The following is a 20608-nucleotide window of genomic DNA, read 5'->3' as shown; positions in this document are numbered from 1 at the left end:
CGACTTCTGGCAGGTCCCTTGCGATTGTGTCCCAAGACATAATCGTGATTGATGAGCCGGTATCCACCTCCATTTTACACTGCACTTCTTCGATGTAGGTCTTGGTGAATATTTTCCTTTCTAGCCGTGTTGATGCGTGGCCCACTCGCACTGTGGTATGATTCATCTTCGCGCCTTTTTTGAACTGGCCAATCCCTGGCCGCTTCGCGGAAATGGCGCCCTGTTGATTGGCCGGTTTGAATTTTTGGCGGGAAGGTTGGGGGGGCTCGGCAAGCCTGAGCTATGTGTCCTTTCTTTTCGCACCGCCGACAAATTGCGTCTTTGAACCTGCAATTCTGTCGTTGGTGTTGGCCCCCGCAACTCACGCACTCGTCATGGTCGCCTCTCTCCGGCCTCCCGGTGTGGAAAACCTCTTCCTCTTCTTCACCTTCTGATTCGGCCTGGATTTCTTCGCTGTGGACTGGCGTTGCTTTCGCCGCGGAATTTGGCGTGTTCGGCTTCTGTAAGGTTTCCACCGCTTTGGTGGACATCTCGTACGCCCGTGCCTCATCCAGTGCTATCGCTAGGGTTAGGTTGCTTTTCGAGAGCAGCCGCCTCTGTAGTCTGATGTCCCTGACCCCACAAATGAGTTGTTCTAATAAAGTGTCCTCCAAGTCTCTATACTCACAGTGGGTTGCGGCTTTTCTTAACGTGGCCATGTACATGCTTATCGATTTGCCCTTTCACTGAACTCTTTGCCTTAGCTCGAAACGTTGCACGAACTTCGATGGCACCGGTGCATAGTGGGCTCATAGCATTGTCTGTAGCACTGGCCATGGTACCGATTGGACGGGCATTGGTTCTGATAGCGATTCGGTGGTATCGAAGACTTCTGGTCCGCAGTGACTCAGGAAGTAGGCACGCTTCCGATTATCCGATACTCCTTGCAGTTCGTTAGCTTCGAGGAAACACTCGAAGTGAGCCATGTATGACCCCCATTTCTCCTTGGCTGGGTCGAATGGCGCTGGCGGCGTATAGCTAGACATCGCTATGTATCCGCTCTTGATACTGGCTGGGTTTGAAACTAAGTTGCTCCTTCAGCTCTTTTCCTAGTCTCACTGCCTTCAAAATCCCATCCTCGTCGCCAATGTTAAGTTTGGGCAATGAAGAGGCAGGAGACGATGCAAGTGACAACAGCTCTTTAGTTTATTGTGATCCCCAGCAAAACCAACAGGCAAAAAACCCTCTTTAAATAGTAATTTGGCTGAGGCATCAGCCAATCAGCAACGTGCAGTTTTCCCACCCAAATTTTCCTCCTGGAATTCAAATACATTACACTTTTGGTTTTTATCCAGTTTCCATAATCCTTTTCAGCTTTTAATCATATTCTCTAGCATAAACAACCGCATATTGCTGCATTTCAGGTGCTAAAATTTCATAGGCCAGCCCAACTGTTGACCTCGCCCTGTTCCTGAGAGGTCTGTAAGGGGCGTGCATAAGAGCACCAGCGTGCCTACTGCATGTTCCCTTTAATTGTATTCATTTTATGTATTCAATTCATGCTTATACTTATATATATTATCTAATATGTACTCAACAATAAATAAATAAATAAATAAATAAATAAATAAATAAATAATCGGCAGTCAGAAGATGATGAGCTTAAGACACATCTATTTATCTGCTCAGGACTGGAAGAGACTTTGGAGGTCTTCTAACTAGCCCAACCCCTGCTCAAGCAGGAGACCCTATACCATTTCAGACAAATGGCTGTCCATCTTTTGTTTCCTCCAAACATAAACAAAAATGATTCAGACATGTGGTGAATGGCTGCAAAAAGTGCAGAATCTGCACTACAAAGTTTTATGGAACACTCTCCAGAAGTTTGAGAGGCTGGCCTATCACCTAGTTTTATTTATTTTATTGTATTTATTTATTTATTTGTCACAACAGTATATATAAGCAAAAGCATGAAATAACTATACGATATATAAGCATAAATATAATCATAAGTATGTAATAACTATATGAATTTGGATACAATCAAAGAGAACATTAGGATAGGAACGGTAGGCAAGTTGGTGCTCTTATGCACGCCCCTTACAGACCTTTTAGGAATGGGGTGAGGTTAATAGTAGATATAAAGTTTTGGGGATTTTGGGAAGAGACAACAGAGTCTGGTAGTGCATTCCAGGCATTAACAATTCTGTTACTGAAGTCATATTTTCTGCAATCAAGATTGGAGCGGTTCACATTAAGCTTAAATCTATTGTGTGTTCATGTATAGTTGTTAACATTTTTTCAAGAAAATGTGTTGCTGGCCAAAGAAAATGTGTTGCTGGCCAGAACTGGTTTGTTTTTTTTAGACAAATAGTTAAATGGCAATATGTAACAAGCCTTCTCTGATCTGGAAGTTAAGCATCAGCAGATATCATAATTATCAGGAAATTCTAAAGCTAAACTGAAAATCAAAAAACATCTTGATGGAAGAAAATAATCTATTTCAAAACCTTGGCCAAGAAAATTCATGAATGTCAGGGCTGTACCGTGCCTTGGACTAGATCTCTAAAAAGGACTGCAAAAATATTGATTTTGCATCTTTGACAATACAGACATCATTTAGCAACTGCCTCATTTACAACTCTTCACAGTTAAAACAGTGATGAAAAATGACTTGGCAAACAATCCTCACATTTATGACCTTTGCATGCCCTGAAAAGCAAAGAAAATCTGAAGTAAGATTTTTAGCACAGTTAAAGTTTCATTTAGCAACTGCTTCATTTAATGACTAAATTGCCAGTCCTGAATATGGCTGCTAAAAGAGGACTACCTGTACTTTAAAGCATCTGCACTTTTTCCTGGGATCCACATGAACACATTCCAGGCTGGTGTTACATTCATGATCCCATACACTTCAAAGCATTTTTGAAGATCTAATCCAAAAGCTGGAATGGAATAGTTATGAAGTCAAGGGGACCACTGTCTTCCCAGTGGTCTTAGTTATAATCAAAATACACTGCACAGTAGAAGAAGCAGCTGGAAAGCACAGTAGAAATGGACCCCTATCCCTGTCCCCATGAAATGACAGTTCTGAAACAGTGGCAATTGCATTTTGAAAAGCTTCAGTGAGTGCTCCCATAAGTGCTTCTAATTCATCACATGTAGCAACTGAATAATATAGTAGAGCCTTAAGTGGGACAGTGGGACATACATATGGTACTTGCACTTATTTCTAATCAGGTTGTCTTCTTGGAAGCTTTTATCTTCAAGGTTAGAGAATAGGAGTTTTATTTAGCATTGATTATTTTAAAGGGTTTTTTTTCCACTCATAAATTTCTTTCCTCTTAGAAATTCTTTACTTTCCAAAACAGTTCTACTAAAAATGATTATTCTGTATATCGTGCCACAACTTACTATGGGTAAGTCACTGTCCTGCCTTTGCAAAACCATTTTTGTAATATACACATTATGGTTGCAATTTGGTTATAATGCATATCTTTAAATAGATAAATTCATATTAATTTCCCACCGCAGTTGCTTTAATTTTCATGGCAATAGTAAGCCTATGTGTAGATTGCTCCTGTTAAGAAAAACAGATTAGTGGATTAGAACTTTTCCTTGTTATCTGTTTTCTAGATATAGGACATTTTTAATTGGGAAGAACATTCTGTCATTTGAGCCTCCACCTGGAAGCTGAAGTGGTACAATTTGGAGACCAATCCAGTGGTGAAATTCAAATTTTTTTACTACCGGTTCTATGGGTGTGGCTTGGTGGGTGTGGTGTAGTTTGGTGGGCGTGGCAGGGGAAGGTTACTGCAAAACCTCCATTCCCTCCCCACTCCTGGAGGAAGGATATTGCAAAATCTCCATTCCCACCTCACTCTGGGGCCAGCCAGAGGTGCTATTTGCCGGTTCTCCAAACTACTCAAAATTTCTGCTACAGGTTTTCCAGAACCTGCTGGATTTCACCCTTGGGCCAATCTACCACCTCCTTAAGGTCTACCTCATATCAATCTTCATCTTTGTAAGCAAACAGGAGCTTTTTGTGCATTCAATAAAGCATCTGAACTTTTTTCAAAGCCAGACCCACATAATATACAGTATATATCAGAAACAAATGCTTACAGCTAAAAAGAGTCTACATCTGTTAATACAATGAATGGGTGAATACTTAGACATCACCCCAAAATAGGGAGAAAATTTGCATCATCAAATATAATATGTCAAAACAAAATGTGGATTTAAACGTCATGTGCGTGCAAATTTAGAAATGATTATTATAACTGAAATAAATTTCAATTTATTTCAGTTATAATTTGGTGTCGTGGTTAAGGCACTAGACTAGAAACCAGGAGATTCTGACTTGGATATTTTGGGCCAGTCTCTCTCTCAGCCCTAGGGAAGATGCCATGGTAAACCATTTCCAAAAGACTTTGCCAAGAAAACTACAGGGATATGTCCAAGCAGTTGCCAGAAATAAAAAAAACTGACTTGAAGGAACAAAATTATAATTGAAATCAAACATTTTAATATAGTGGACTAAGCAACTTACAGTATGTACCTATTTGGTCTGCTGCTCCAGGTCCTAAATATTGATGGGCAAAGAATCTTCTGGTGCTTTCTGTTTATGGTTCTTTAGCAGGTCAGTCTAAACAGGTCAGTCTTTCAAACAGAAAACCAGTTTTTCTCTTTTTTCACAGAGGGTTGACTTCTGAAAAGCATATGATCCCCCCCAACCAGGCAAGACACTTATTACATATAACACAACTCAATATTCGTATGCTATGAACTTGAATATTTCTTGCCAGAGAAAATACTGGTAAGTGGAAAATATCAAAGTTTTGAAATGGAACTTCTTCACCTGCCTGCGATTTAGGGATTATTTGAGGACATGCTTATCGGAGAATTTCTCAAAGAAGCAGTAGTTTCTTATTAAAATTAGAGCCTGTGGGCTGTTGCACTCTCAAAAACTAAAATAATGCTTAAGGTGTATTTAAACGCCTTCCCAGGGGCTGCAAATACTCTGCCTTCAAAAAGAGTGCTATCTTGGGCTGGAGGCCAATAGAAAGCCAAGAGAAATAAGCAAAGCAGCCAAGACCCGAGATGACGGGATGGTGAAGAACGTGCCAGCCATAGGCGATGGAAGGGTGGTTTAAATTGCGTTCTGTCTGGCCTCAGAGTTATTGATTTTTCCCCTTTCTCTATTTATAGTCAGTTTATTCAGTATCAGACTTCTTCCAGCAGTCACAGACTCCAGCAAAAGCAGGCCAGCCTGCCTCTCTCTGAGAAAGTATCAACAAGGAAGAAAAGGGGATCAGTCTGAGCAAGGGGAACACTGTCAAAGAAATACTATCAGATACTGAAGAACCCATAACTGCAAAATTATTCATAGTAGTATATTACTATTGTCTCTAGTACTACCAATAATAAATGTTGCAGCTCAGAGCTCAAATGTTTTCAGGCAGTTTGTTGCTTAGAGGTGCGTAGCAATGGAAGGACATTACACTATACCTCCCTTGGGAGAATTATGTTACTGGTATTAATGCCCCAGAACCCTGGAATCAGCATAAGATTATTCTATAGCATTAGCATGCTACGAATTCCTATTCCTGTCAGGTCTTGGATACAGAATTTGCAAATGTTGACTGAATTAAAATGCTCTCCAATCATCCTTCAGTCAGCAGAAAACAAAACTGACATAAACATGGCAGCCCCCATAGCCGCAACCCCCACCTTCTCTATTTTAGATTAGAATTTCTTTTTTTATTGGCCAAGTGTGATTGGACACACAAGGAATTTGTCTTGTTGCATATGCGCTCAGTGTACATAAAAAAAAGATACGTTCATCAACAATTCTAAGGTACAACACTTAATGTTAGTCATAGGGTACAAATAAGCAATCGGGAAACAATATCAATATAAATCCTAAGGATACAAACAACAAAGTTACAGTCATACAGTCATAAGTGGAAGGAGATGGGTGATGGGAACGATGAGAAGATTAATAGTAGTGCAGATTTAGTAAACAGTTTGACAGTGTTGAGGGAATTATTTGTTTAACAGAGTGATGGCGTTTGGGAAGTGTCGTGTCCCACTCCTCCGCTGACGGCCGGGTCAGGGAAATCCGAATCAGGCGTGCCTCTGCAGCTCTGCCAAAGTCCTAGCAAAGTCCTCAAGGCAGGCAGGAGACTAGAAAGTGACTTCAGCAAGATATGTTCGACTTTGCCTGACTCAGAGACTGCCAGAAAGCAGATCCTTTATATAGGCCATGGGGTGTGGCTCCATGACTCAGCACTTATTCAGGCCTGCCCCTCCCTTCCTTCTGACGCCGCCGCCTATCAATTCTTCTGAAGCGAGGGTCACTCCAGTCGGCAGCTGTTGGTAATAAACCTCCCTCAGGCTCACATGCTGTGGGGGAGGGGGAAGGGTCTAGTTGCTCCGTTTGCCTGGGCATGGAGCCAGGGCTGGGGCCGGGAGGTGCTCCCTCCTCTGCAACCTGTCTGGGCATGGAGCCAGGGCTGGGGCCGGGAGGTGCCCCCTCCTCCTCAGCCTGTCTGGGCATGGAGCCAGGGCTGGGGCCGGGAGGCATACTAGGACATTCTTCAGCGTTCGGAAGCAGATAAGAAGACCCCGGCTGCGCTGAGAGCGGGCAAGACACAACAGGAAGAAACTGTTCTTATGTCTAGTTGTTCTGGTGTGCAGTGGTCTATAGTGTCAGGGTAGGAGTTGAAACTATGTCCAGGATGTGAGGGGTCTGTAAATATTTTTTTTGCTAATCTTTTTTGAATGATGTTGGATGCAGCACATGACAGACAAAGTTGAGGAATGGACTGCCCCATGCCCATCTCTTTCAGGTTTTGCTAGATTTCAGAGTCAGTGCCCCAGACAACCTCTTAGATAGTTCAACTGATAAAAAACTTAACCCTTGAGATTTGGTTTAGATTGAGAATTTAGATTTTTTTTTAAATGGATGGGGGGTTGGGATCAACTTGCACACAGGGAAAAATAAGAAGGGTCCAGAGAAGAGCAACGAAGATGATTAGGGGATTGGAGCAGTGGTGGGATTCAAATAATTTAACAACTGGTTCTCTGCCCTAATGATTTCTTCCAACAACCAGTTTGCCAAACTGCTCAGAAAGTTAACAACCGGTTCTCCCGAAGTGGTGCAAACTGGCTGAATCCCACCACTGGATTGGAGGCTAAAACATATGAAGAACGGTTGCAGGAATTGGGTATGTCTGGTTTAATGAAAATAAGGAGTAGGTGTGACATGAAAGTACTGTTCCAGTATCTAAGAGGCTGCCACAAAGAAGAGGTCAACCTATTCTCCAAAGCACCTGAAGGCAGGACAAGAAGCAATGAATGGAAACTAACCAAGGAGAAAACCAACTTAGAACTAAGGAGAAATTTCCTGGCAGGTAGAACAATTAATTAATGGAACGACTTGCCTCCAAGCCATTGGAGGTTTTTAAGAAGAGATTGGACAAACATTTGTCTGAAATGGTATATGGTTTCCTGCTTGAGCAGTGGGTTGGACTAGAAGACTTCCAAGGTCCCTTCCAACTCTATTATTCTGTTCTGTTCAGTATTACATAACTTAGCAGTGTAGGCTAGCTATAGGAGACACTGCACATTTTATCTGTGTTATTTTGTACTTTTAGTGCTGGGAAAGCAAAAAATCCGTGCACTTTAAGCATGTGTTAAAAATAAAAATAGAAAACCTGGAATAATTGATTAGTCATCTCTCCCCAAATTTCATAATAGCAGGGAGCCATTTTTGCTTTGTGAAGGGGGCTGAAAGCCATCATAGTAGGGCCATGATACAAAGTGTGAAAGGCCAGGGGAAAATAAAGATTAAGGGCAACATTAAAATGTAATTTTAAAACACGAAAACTGGTGAGCTAGTTTTGTGAAACTCTTCCTGTTCTTTCATTATTTTCTTCCAGGTACAATTTCTGTCTGTTGTTCTTTCTTCCAGGTTGCTATGATGCTTATGAGAATTCCTCTCGTGTAAGTTTTACTTGTTTCCCATATGGGTTGTCTCTAGCATCCCCAGGAGTCATATATATTTCTAAAAAGCATTTTAATTCCTCCTTGCATTTCAGTAGTATATATCTTCTTGAAGAAGTAACATATCATCATGGTATATTTGGTCCAGTGACTAATACAGGCTATGTATCATCAAATAAAAAATGACATCACTGTTTTTCTAGGATAGGAATGAAATCTTATTTAAAAATCAATACCCAGATTTACTTGCTTTTTCCTTCACCACTAATCCATGAAAAAGCCAACAAGTGTTGTCAAATTGCCTCTTCTTCACTCAGTGTTTTTAGTTTTTAACATAATGTCTACTTCTATGTGTTTTAACTACTCACTTACCTACCCCAGCCTGGATTTATGTAGCCACTGAAAGGAAAACATTTCCAATAATCAACTTTTATTGCTCCCTGTCGTTCCCCATTTTTCTCTTACTCGTATAAACATGATGGGTATCATCTATTAATCTATCTTTTTTTAATACTATAGCAGCATTATAAAAAGTAGAGCCTCTGCCCATTTAAATCCTGGGTAAATTACTTGATCCACTAAATCCGTGTTTCTTAAACTTTTTTCCGCTCAGAATCCTTTCCCATTTTTAAAAATTATGGAAGACCCCAAAAGAACTTTTGTTGTTATGACTTATACTGGGTTAATTTACATTAAAAATTAAAAACTGACTTATTTGCTGTCACTATCACTGCTCATTATTATTTGATGAGATTTTAATACTGTATTATTTTTCAATATAGGCTGCAAATATTTTTCATTTTTTAGATCCCTGAGAGAAACTTAGGGGACCCCCGGGGAGTCCTTAGGCCACGCTTTGAGAAACACTGCAATAGGTGTTGCAACTAACTGACCTGGGCTCATCTTGAAAAGCTAAGCAGGGCTGGACTTGGTTAATGTTTGGATGGGAGCCTATTAGGCTGTAGGTGAGAGCTAGACTGAGAAGTTGAAATTGAAAAACATCCATGAAAAAGTCAGTAACAAAGCATTTCCATAATGTGGTAAAGAAAACTACACAGTTGCGTTCATGATGCCTTTAGCTTGATCTGAAGGAGACTTTACCTTAGATTATTTTCATCTTTCTAGATGCAATAAACTCCAGTTCTCATCTAATTAGCACGGCCAAAAATCAGGTATTATGAAAATTGACGTAAGCTACACATGGAGGAGCAGAATTCATCTCTCCTTAATTTTATTAAATGACTGCGAATGAAGAAAGGATTCTAAGGGTTCAATGGTCAAGATATGTGTAGCTAAATGGGCAAGAGAGTTTCCCATCAAGATTTCTTTGAGACTTTAGCAAACCTCTTTTTGTAAAACCAGTGAGAAGTCATTATCCAGGTCAATCTCGTCACTTATCATTTGTTTCCACTTTAACTGTTATTTGGATTTTATAATCCACACTTTTTTTATTTTCAAATATTTCAACAATTTCTTTATATTCTAATATTTATGCATGAGGTTTGCTTTCAGCTCTTTATCCTTACTTCTTCCAAGGTGTTCTCTTTTCTATCTATCATTTCTTCTTTAACATCTTTTGGACATAGAATATCAACAGAAGCAGACATCACTGCTGATATTGTAGCTGTTAGTTTCTGTCCCCATTCTTCAAATATATTCAGGAGTATTTCAAATGTCATGCCTTGTTGTGTTGTTTTGTCTTAATGCTGACCTAAATGGGGGGAGAGCAACCTCTCTCTCTTTTTCTTTCTTTTTTTCTTTTCCTTTTATACTGGAATCCCCTTCAGTGTCCAATTTCTGAAACCATAAAGCCTTAGGTTTCTGTTGTGACTTAAGAGAAACCAAACAATTTAGTTCCCACAAAAGGGCTATTTATTTGTATAATTATTTCCAAAATCTTTTAGCGAAAGTCCTAACATTCCAAATTTATCTGGTCCCTTAATTCACGTATAACTTTTTTTGAAATGAAATCTTATTTCGATTTTTGCCATTTGCTTCAAAATCCTGACATTCTTATGCTTATAGTTAATTTTTTCTTTTACTTTGGAATGAGGGTAAACTCATCAGGTGGCTATGCAAATTTATCATTTTGAAGGTCTTTATTAAAATAGCCTTAAAATAGTTAAATAGATAATTTCCAAAAGTGATTAGAAAGTGAGGCTAGCAATATAAAAGGCTCAATTCTGGTTGAGAGCATCATGGCTTTTCTTTGTCTCCTGGTGACCAAACTCATGAGAAACCAATATTCTTCAGTCTTCTCATGAAGAAAAGCTATCAGGATCATAAGTGGGTAATCTCTCATCCTCTCCTTATTTGGGGAGGTTTTGTGGGGCCAGCCTATTCCCTGATTTTTTGATCATTTCCTCTCATTTGGAGACATGTTGACTCACCATTCCTCATCTGGAAATCAGAGGTGGGTTTCAGCAGATTCTGACCAGTTCTGGAGAACCGGTAGCGGAAATTTTGAGTACTTCAGAGAACCAGTAAATACCACCTCTGGCTGGCCCCACCCCCACCTATTCTCTGCCTCCCGAGTCCCAGCTGACTGGGAGGAAATGGAGATTTTATAGTATCCTTCCTCTGCAATGCCCACCAAGCCATGCCCACCAAGCCACACCCACAGAACCAGTAGGAAAAAAATTTGAAACCCATCACTGCTGGAAATCCCTGGCAGATGAAGAACATATCAGTGCTAGATTTAGGCTTTTGTTAGGCACTGAAATTAGGTGCATGTATGAGAAGAAGCAAAGATGAGTGTACCAGTAGCTCCCATCATCACTGGAAAACCTAAAGAAAATCAAGAGGCTTGGCAGCAGCAGCATTTGTCTTAAGTTGTCTGGTCTCAAAAGCTAAATAGGGTTAGACCTGGTTAATATTTGGTTGGGAGATCACTCTCAGAATATGTCTTAAATTGGGAAGTTGAAAAATAGCCAGAAAGACAGCAATGAAAACTGCACTGACATATCTATAATGAAGTCACCAGGAGTGAATTCAATTGGAGGAAGACTTTACTGTTTTTTAAGCCACGACATAGCCTTACAGTCATACAGTCACCATCCAGAGATCAATGTAAATAACTATGGAGCACAGGGCAATGGACATTTTTGTTTTGATGTCTTACCCCTCCCTTAATTGGGTTTAAATGAAATTGCAAGTATATATATATAGTACAAATATGATGGATGCTGTTTGAGAAGGCTCTTTCTGAGGGCATTTCCAAAATTTTACATCGGTGGCTTCACTGCTTGCTTGAACACACATTAGCCACCTCAGGTCACCATGTAAGGATCTATAAAAGCTGCTTGCTGGAGCCAGTCACTCAACCAGCCAAGGGAGAGTACCAAAACAGGAGGCAGCCTGCATGCTATTCTCATCCCCACTCTTCCATTTGCTATGTTTTTTTAATGGAAGATGGAAAGAGGAAAGTCCCTTTTGATTACAGTATGTTAGGCTGGGAGTAGAAGCCAAACTTAGCTTAGCTTCTAAGAGGTGAAGAGTGGGGTTGGGGCATGGCAGGAATTCCCACCGGTAGGAAGTCTCCTTGCTCTGTAACTCCAGAGTAATTGCCATGAAACTGTCCTTGTCATCTTTGGACTGGAAGCTGAGTCAATTAACTTCTGGAATGAATGAACTCATCTTTCATTAAGTTGGCCATGGCAAGTCCCATGCTGTCATGGAGATATGCAAAAGTAGCTCTGAGCTCACATCTGTGTGGCCCTAAGCCTGGACAGCCAAAAACTGTCAAAAACCACCTGGAATCCTGGACTCTAAAAGTTGAAACTTTTCCCGAATAAGAATACAGTATACAGTAATGAGTTAATGTATTTGTAAAAATGTATTTGAAGACTGGAGCCCTATTAAGGTCTAATAAGGGAGACTATCAGCACACGGTCATTATTTTGCTAATTATTTTGAGTTTATTCTTGGCACCTATTGTAGATTCTTTATGTTGCATAAATTATGTTCTTTTTATTGTTTGTTAAGGTGTTGTGAATTGCTTAAGAATCACATCTGCAAGATGGGCAGCAATATAAATTGAATAAATAAATATTGCAGTTGACTCAGATCAAAAGTAATTCTTTTCTCAGCACAAATCATATAGAATCCGCTTAACAAAATTTATTGAAATGAAAAGGACAGGGTCACAAGAATTTTTATTTTAAAGTAGGCATTCTAAGAAGCAGCTTCTCTCCTGGGGAAGAGTTTGCTCCCCAAAACAAGAGTTCACAACACTCTCATGGCTTTTTGGAGATTAGCTAAGATCAGGGTCTCTCAGGAGACCAGCACCAGGTATGGAGAAAATTCTATCACATTGTGATTTTGCATCTTGCATTATGACTGTACTGTATTGTGTTTATTGCCTGCACTGCAGTCCCATAGAAAAAATGGTTATAAACGTATACGTGAGTAACTATAAATAATTTGAGAAGCGTCACTTCAGACACTCACTGTCTCTGGAGCAGGGCCTTGGCAGCAAGCAGGCCAGTTTGTAATGAATGACATGGGGCCTAACACAAAACCATACAATAAACTATGTTTGCTTCTCTTCTGCCAGCATTCCCTCTAATGCTCTTGAGGTCTCCGTCACTGCCCGATTCCATCCTCTGGCCCAACTCTGTGGAGAATACGGGAATCACACACTGGCATCTCTAAGCAAGTAATGGAGAAACTAAATGATCCAGCCAAGAGATGAGATCATCTGTTTTTACGTACTGTTTCTTCCATTAAACTGGTGAGTAGGGGAGGGAGGCTTTTACGGGCTGATGAAACCAGCCCTTTGTTTATCAGGATGATTCTTGCTGTCTCTCAGCTTCTTTGTGTGTAAGGCTGATGTGCTCCTGGCAGATCTTTCCCTTTCAAAAGAGATGATGTCATTAGAGAGGTAGCCTCAAAGGGAGCAGTAGCATTTCAATGGAGAGAATGGTCCACTGACCACAGAAAAATGCACGGGGAAGAAGAGGGGTGGTAGCTATTGAACAGCAGAAGAGCCCACGTGGTTCAGGCCAAGGTCACCATCCTGTTTCCCACAGTGGTCTGTGGGATGCCCACAATTACTTGTATGTTTATTTTTAAAATGCACACTGTATATCCTGACCTTCAAAGCAGTTTTCCCAAGGTAGTTTAGTGATCCTTCAAAATTGCAGTTAAAATACTGAAGAAAGGACAGCAGGTAATAAATAATATACCATTTATAGACAGCAAAAGTCAAAACTTCTGGATGAAATCACTTTAAAAGTTCCCCTGTAGCCTAAAAATTAATATATTTAAAAATTAAATAAAATGTAATTTGGGGGATGGATTCTCTACTCAGCAAAGCACCAGGTATGCTTTGCTGGGTAGAGAATTTCAAAGTTGGGAGACCACCACTGAAAAAGTTTACTCTAACTATTGTATCCCCAAAAATAGGGACAACAGAATAAGGCCTCTGATATAACCTTAACTATAGATAGTCGATATAGATAAGACTATCAGGCTTCCTTTGGCTCCAGTTTGTTTTAATTTCCCAGAAATTTTACACTGCATGCTAGAACTGAATATTCATTAGAACATCAGAGCCAATGATAACTACCTCTGATAGTTACTGCAGATATCTCAACATATATCCTCACATTCACTGCCTTTACTTCCTGCTTTTTCTTTTTCTTTTTTTTTAAATGAAATTTTTATTTTTCCACAACAACAAAAAAGAAAAAAATCATTCACATCAAACAATTTCAATATGCTGAACGGGTGTTTACATATCTTATTATGCAATCTCAAAATACACGTCTCTTCGTAAATATATCTTCTTTTCTAACATATTTTCCCATCTAACCAATTATAGAATAAATCCCATATTCTATAATATTGCTTATCATCTTGGTCTCTAATTTCAAAAATTTACTCATCTCTGCACATTCCATCATCTTCCTAATTATTTCATCTTGCAAAGGTAATTTCTCATTTTTCCAATTTTTAGCAAACACAATCCTCGCTGCTGTAATAATATTCACAATTAAATATTTTACATCTCTAGTATATATCTCGGGAATAATTCCCAACAGAAAGACTTCTGGCTTAAAGTCTATGTGTCTTTTAATCATTTTCTCCAACCGCGTGTGTATCTTAGTCCAATATCTTACTTCCTGCTTTTTCAACATACTTTATAATTCCACACTTAGTTCTATTTACGTTCTGCACATTCCTGGACTGTCAAACTCTAACCCCAACACAAACTTATTGGAAAGAAGCATTCCTTCATAGTCCCAAGCTATAAAGGATTTTTTAAAAATTAATACCAGACTTGCATCTTGAATACAACCAGAAATGAACTGGAAGCCATTGAAGATGACCACAATCCATATTTCACTTAGCACTCTAGCTTTCAAATTAAAAGCTAACAGAAGTTTCTGAACAGTCTTTTTTAAAAAAATATATCCGCAGTTTTAATTAGACATTTTAGGGAAAATACAAAAACAGGAAAGGGGGGAAAAAAAGCAAAAGAATGGAATACAGGGTAGGATGCAAATGAACAAACAAGGAAATTACAAATGTACATATTATAATGTTGCAGTAAATGTTAACTGATTATAAATAACTGAAACCATTATTTTGTTTTTAAAAGCCTGTGAATCATTATTAAGCTCGAAGCAGAGCATAAATATCAAGGACCAAAGTACGAGTCATAGAATTACCGTATTTTTCCGACTATAAGATGCACCAGTGTATAAGACGCACCAAGATTTCGAAGAGGTAAGCAAGAAAAAAAAGTGTTTGCCCTCCCCGGCCCCCTGGAGCACTCTGCAGGCCTCCCAAACCTTCTGCGGGCCCTGTTTTTGCAAAAAACAGGATGGGCAGGGCAAGGCTTTGGGAGGCCAAAAATGGCTGTATTCGGTGTATAAAACTCACCAACATTTCCACCCTCTTTTAGGGGGGAAAAATGCATCTTATACTCTGAAAAGTACGGTAACTTAGGAGCTACACTAAATTCTGTCCACACCACTTTTTGGGGGGGCTGGGGAGAAAGTGCCTTTAGGTCAGTGCTGACTTCTGGAGACTGTCAGGAGAAGTCCCTGATAGGTTGTAGGAGGTTTTTTGGGTTTTTTTGCAAGATTTCTGAAGTGGTTTTCCCTTCCTGCTTTTTAGTACTGAGAGAGAGTGACTGGTCAAGATCACCCAGCTGGCTGCATGCCCAAAGCATGGCTAGAACTAATGGTCTCCCAGTTTCTAACCTAGTGCCTTAATCACTACACACTACTAAAGTCCTATAAATTTGAAGTATGGACTTCATGCATTGAGAAACCCACATTTTGGATGTGGTGCCAATCCATGTCTCGAATTATAGCCTAAGGATGGCTTCCATCTTGAATTAAATTTTGGAATTAAATTATTTAAGATACAAAATGATTGTAGACATTGAAATATCCTCTCATTGGAACTTCTATAAAATATTTAAGGCGGCTCCATAGCGTACAGGTACTTCTTGACTTATGACCGCAATTGGGACCAGTATTTTCTTTGCTAAACAAGGTAGTTGTTAAGTGAATCACGTCTGATTTTATGACCTTTTTGACAGTTGTTAAGCAAATCACTATAGTTATTAAGTGAATCATGTGGTGGTTAAGCAACTCCAGCTTCCCCATTGACTTTGCTTGCCAGAAAGCCAATTGGAAAGGTAGCAAAAGGGGATCACGTGACCTCAGGACTCTGCAGCCATCGTAAATATGTGCCAGTTGCCAAGCACCCAAATCTTGATCATGTGACTGTAGGGATCCTACAGTGGTCATTAAGTGCAAGGACCAGTAATAATTCGCTCTTTTCATGCCATTGTAATTTCAAATGGTTGCTGAATGGATGGTTGTAAGTCGAGGACTACCTGAGATTTAGGCAAGAGAAAGAGCTTATTGTCTGACCAAAATGATTTGTGAAGAAATTGACTTCAGGAGAGAATAAGGAAAGAAAATTCCAGAGCCATAATATCATTGAAGGCGCTCTGGTTCACATTTCTCTGATTTCTATTTCAAATCGCTTCTTCTGATCACTCAAGACAGAGTTTGGGGGTGGGGGATGAGGTTGTTTGATGCGAGTATATTGATCTTTTATCTCTCTGGCAGGCCTATTGATCCTCCAGCAGCTTCATAGTCCCATGAATCAGGTTTATAGATTTCATTATTAGGACTATTGGTCATCTGGGAGATCAAGAGTCCTGTCAGAAGAGGCATTAGTACAGAGAGGGAAAATGGGGCTCAGTGGCTAAATAAATAAAGCCAATTAAGGTTTGAATCCCCAATTCATTCCAGCTAGACATTCAGCTTTCCCACAGGTAGGTGATGCTGGATGGAAGAGGAAAGGACCATAGGGAATCTACCAACTGCCACTCTGAAAGATGCCCACATTGCACAATTATATGAGCACAGCTGCACTGCCTGGCATTGTTGCTGAGAAGCAGAGGTGGTATTCAGCCAGTTCGGACCAGTTCACTCGAACTGGTAGTGGAAATCACGGGTGGGCCCGGCCCACCCCCCGCCACCCTCCTCCCCGACTCTATGCCATCCTATTTAGGCACGTTTTTGAGGCCAGGCGCATGTGCAGAAGGCATACATGTGAGCAAAGCACATGTGTGGAAGGCCGGGTGAATGCACGGAAGGCAGGAGAGCATGCAAACTGGGCGCATGCGTGCAGAAAACAAGCGTGTGCGCACAGGGCGGACTGGTAGTAAGTTAATCCAAAACCCACCACTGCTCAGAAGTGGTAAAGGCTGAGTTCTAAACACAGTGCAAGTTATATCGCTATACTTGTCCCACAACAGGGAGACAGACAGGATAAAAGCACATTAACATGGCTGTGAGGAAGAACTCCTGGCATGGAGTCTTTACTCCCCCATGTTATATTTGGTCACCACAATGGTAAGCTTGTTCATTGATTCAGAATAATCCTTCCTAAATACTTTTTTTAAAAAAACTTAAAAATATCCAAAATGGTAGCATATATACAACATGAGGAAGAAATGGAAAGAGGGTTGCTATAAATATCAGTGAATTCCTCTGATGGTCCACCTCCAGCCCTGTGATTTTAAGGATTGCAAAGTATCAGTGCCACCTTGCAGAGTGCATGTCCCTCTCGGATTGCTGCAGCTTTTACGGCTTGGGGAAGGACACACAATGGAATCCACTGAGAACTGAAAGCATTTAATAAACTCCTCCAGAGCACTTATCAAAGTCAAGCACCTGGAAGTAGGCTTAGAAGGTCCCAGATTCCAAAGCTGTAATTGCCTCCTCCGCTACTGCATCTCTGATGCTCTGACACCCTCAGTTTCTCATCATCTGTCAGAAAAAGTTTCCTTTCATTATATCCAATTAATATAGTTATTACATACTTATGCTTATATATATGCTTATATATTGTATAGTTATTTCATGCTTATACTTATATATACTGTTGTGACAAAATAAATAAATAAATAAAAATCCCTTATGTTCTTTTCTGAAACTACTCAAGATCAATACAGTAACTCTTAGGCGATGGCCTCATTGCCTTTAGACCAGTGGGTAAGTGGCCAAGATCTCCCCAAAAGTCAGCCCCATCTGATCCTGTACAAAGCAAAATGAAAAAGACAACATCTGCCTTTAATCTATTGTTGGAACTTCCTTTCTCAGGTCTCTTCATACCACTACCTTTATTGTGAGATCCCCCAGTCTGAAGCTTCTATTCCACTGAGAGCACTGAAGCAATGCAGTAGACTCATCTCTATCATCATATGCCATGTAGGCCTAATCCAATACTAAATTTATTAGAATAGCTACAGATCCTCCCATCCTTCAAGGCTATTCTCTGTGCCTTTACACAGGAGATTGCGTATTAATAATTAACAAGGGCTAATTTTGAAACCATCACTCCTACCCAAATTAGGGCCTTTGGTCTTCATCTTAGGACATTAACATTAGCTCTACAGTCAATAACTATTGGGGAACATTTTCCTCCAGTGATCCCTGTGTTATCCAGCACATCAGAAACCCGATTGCTGATAGTCTTTTAATCTTCCTAATTAACTCCTCCATCCCTTAAGAGTGACAGGCAGGGGTGAAATGCTCCAGGTTCAAACCGGATCAGCCAATCCGGTAGCAATGGTGGTCGGTGGTTCAGAGAACTGATAGCAAAAATCCCTGCCCCCCCTCCCCGCCCATGCCCACCCAATGCCCAGTCACCCGCTTCCCTGCTTGCAATTTCTTTTCTAATCCTCAATTAACAATCACTTGTTCAGTGATGCTTTGAACTTATGACAGTGCTGCACAAATGATAGTTATGTCCAGTCTTCAAACTTACATAGATTGTAGCATCCTCAGTCCCGATTGTCATTTCCAACCTTCTTTGCCAACTTCTTGCAAGCAAACTCAATAGGAAAGTTGGCAGGATGTCACAAACATGACATCTTTGCTTAAGTAACTCATGGAGGTTCACTTAGCGACAGCAGCTGGAAGTGCTGGAATTTCTGCTGCTAAGTGATGTGGTCTTGTGACATTGCATTTTACAATTGCGTCAGGGTAATCTCAGAAAGTGTGACTTCCTGCACCAAACTTTGGTTAATTTTATTAAATGTATATGCTGCTCATCTCACTCTCACAAAATCATAAAAAGATATTAAAAACATTAAATACAATGATAAGAAACAAAGGCAAGATCAGCATGGTGTTAATCTTCTCAGTAAATCCACCAACCACCTCCAATGTTGAGTACCTCTCTCAAGATCCCAGACTAACTGGCAGAGCCAGGTTTTAATGCCCTTCTGGAAGGCCAAATGGACAGGGCAGACCTCATCTCAGGCTTAAAGATATTCCATAGAGTAGGGATCATGGCAGAAAAGGCTCTTCTTCTAGACGCCATCAGCCAAAACTATTTGACAGCATCTGCAATATACCCTTTCTGCCGGACTGAGTGGAGAAGGCCAATACTATTGGGCCAAAACCATTTATGACTTCTGGATTGTCCTCATCCTCCTCATTGCCTCCTTATGGCTTCCAAAATACTCTTTTGATAGGATTCCCATTCCTGAAGGAAAAGATTGACCTCAGACAAGTTCTTCCATTGATTCTCTCTTGGCTGGACAAACTTGATGATAAACATGACTTAAATAATTATTAATAGAGAAAACCACCCACTCATCATAGGAAGGAAAACTCCATTTTTGTTTTTTTCCTACAAGATGAAAATGGGTATGTTGCCAAGGTGATTAGAACTGTAAGAGGAGGCTATGCCTCTCTTTGTGTGTGCATTGTGCTTTCATAAACTATTTTTGGAGATTTGCTTTGTCTATTCATTTGCTGTGACTCACAAATAACACTCCTACCCAAGTTGGAGGGAAGATGGGATTCTCCATGACAGAAATCATGTTGTCAGTGCCTGTGTTCTGATATCCGGTGGAAGAAAGTAGAAAACATAAGAAAGTTAAAAGCTTTTGTGCACAGAGACATACAGTTCTATCTTTAGGATATCTGAAAAGACATTTTGCTTTTGTTCAAATTCCCATTATTTTATAATTTGTGCTTCAATTTACTTGCCTTCATCTTATTTTGTTTCTCTTTTACATTTTCTGTGTGTGTAAATTAATATAAATTAATGATCTAAAGCTGATTTATGAAGCAACAGGAGGAAGAATGGAAATGGCAACCTGACTATTGCAATGATCAAGGTCTTGAAGTAGTAGCAAAGGTGTTTTAGGAGAAAGTATCGGACAGCTAGTAATGAAAGTTATACTTGAGAGAATACCATCAAGTACAGGTAGTCCTCAACTTATGACCACAATTGAGCTCAAAATTTATGTTGTTAAGTGAGAAATGTGAGTTTGTTCCATTTGATGACTTTTCTCACATTTTTCTTACACAATGTAAGCCGCCCTGAGTCTTCGGAGAAGGGCGGGATATAAATGTAAATATTAAAAAAAAATTGTTCAGTGAATCACTGCAGTTCTTAAATTAGTAACATGGTTGTTAAGTGAATCTGGTTTCCCCATTGACTTTGCTTGTCTCCAGGACACTGCAACTATCATAAGTATGAGTCAGTTGTCAGGCGGCTGAATTTTGATCAAATGACCCTAGGACATTGCAACCATCAACAATATGAATCAATTGCCAAGCATCCAGATTTTGATTGCGTGACCACAGGGATGTTGCAACTGTCTTAAGTCTGAAAAACGGTCACAAGTCATATTTTTCATTGCCATTGTAACTTTGAATGGTCACTAAATGAACTGTTGTAAGTTGAAGACTACCTGTATACCTTTCGTATCTATTCCACCCTTGGCATCTGATCTTATCTGGAACATGTTCTAATGTATTCAGCAATACTTGGCAATACTAATCTAATGTATTCAGCAATACTTGGTAATACTAATACCTCTTATGAGTTCAGAAACTCAACTCAGCTTAACATAGCTCATATTTGGATGGGAGACTACGAGGACTATAAGAATACAGTAGATTGGGAAGTTGCGAAAAGCATTCCCAAAGTAAGCCCTGGCAAATTACTTGACCTGATCCCAAAGAAACTATTATTTGAATATCCCAGTGAAGCCACGAGTCAAGCATGAACTTTAGTTTTACTCTCAGATATAGGGTTAGCACCCGTGTGAGCTTGTGAACCTATT

Source organism: Ahaetulla prasina, chromosome 2 (assembly GCF_028640845.1).
Source record: "Ahaetulla prasina isolate Xishuangbanna chromosome 2, ASM2864084v1, whole genome shotgun sequence".
In the NCBI taxonomy this organism is placed as follows: Eukaryota; Metazoa; Chordata; class Lepidosauria; order Squamata; family Colubridae; genus Ahaetulla; species Ahaetulla prasina.
This window is presented reverse-complemented; position numbering follows the sequence as displayed.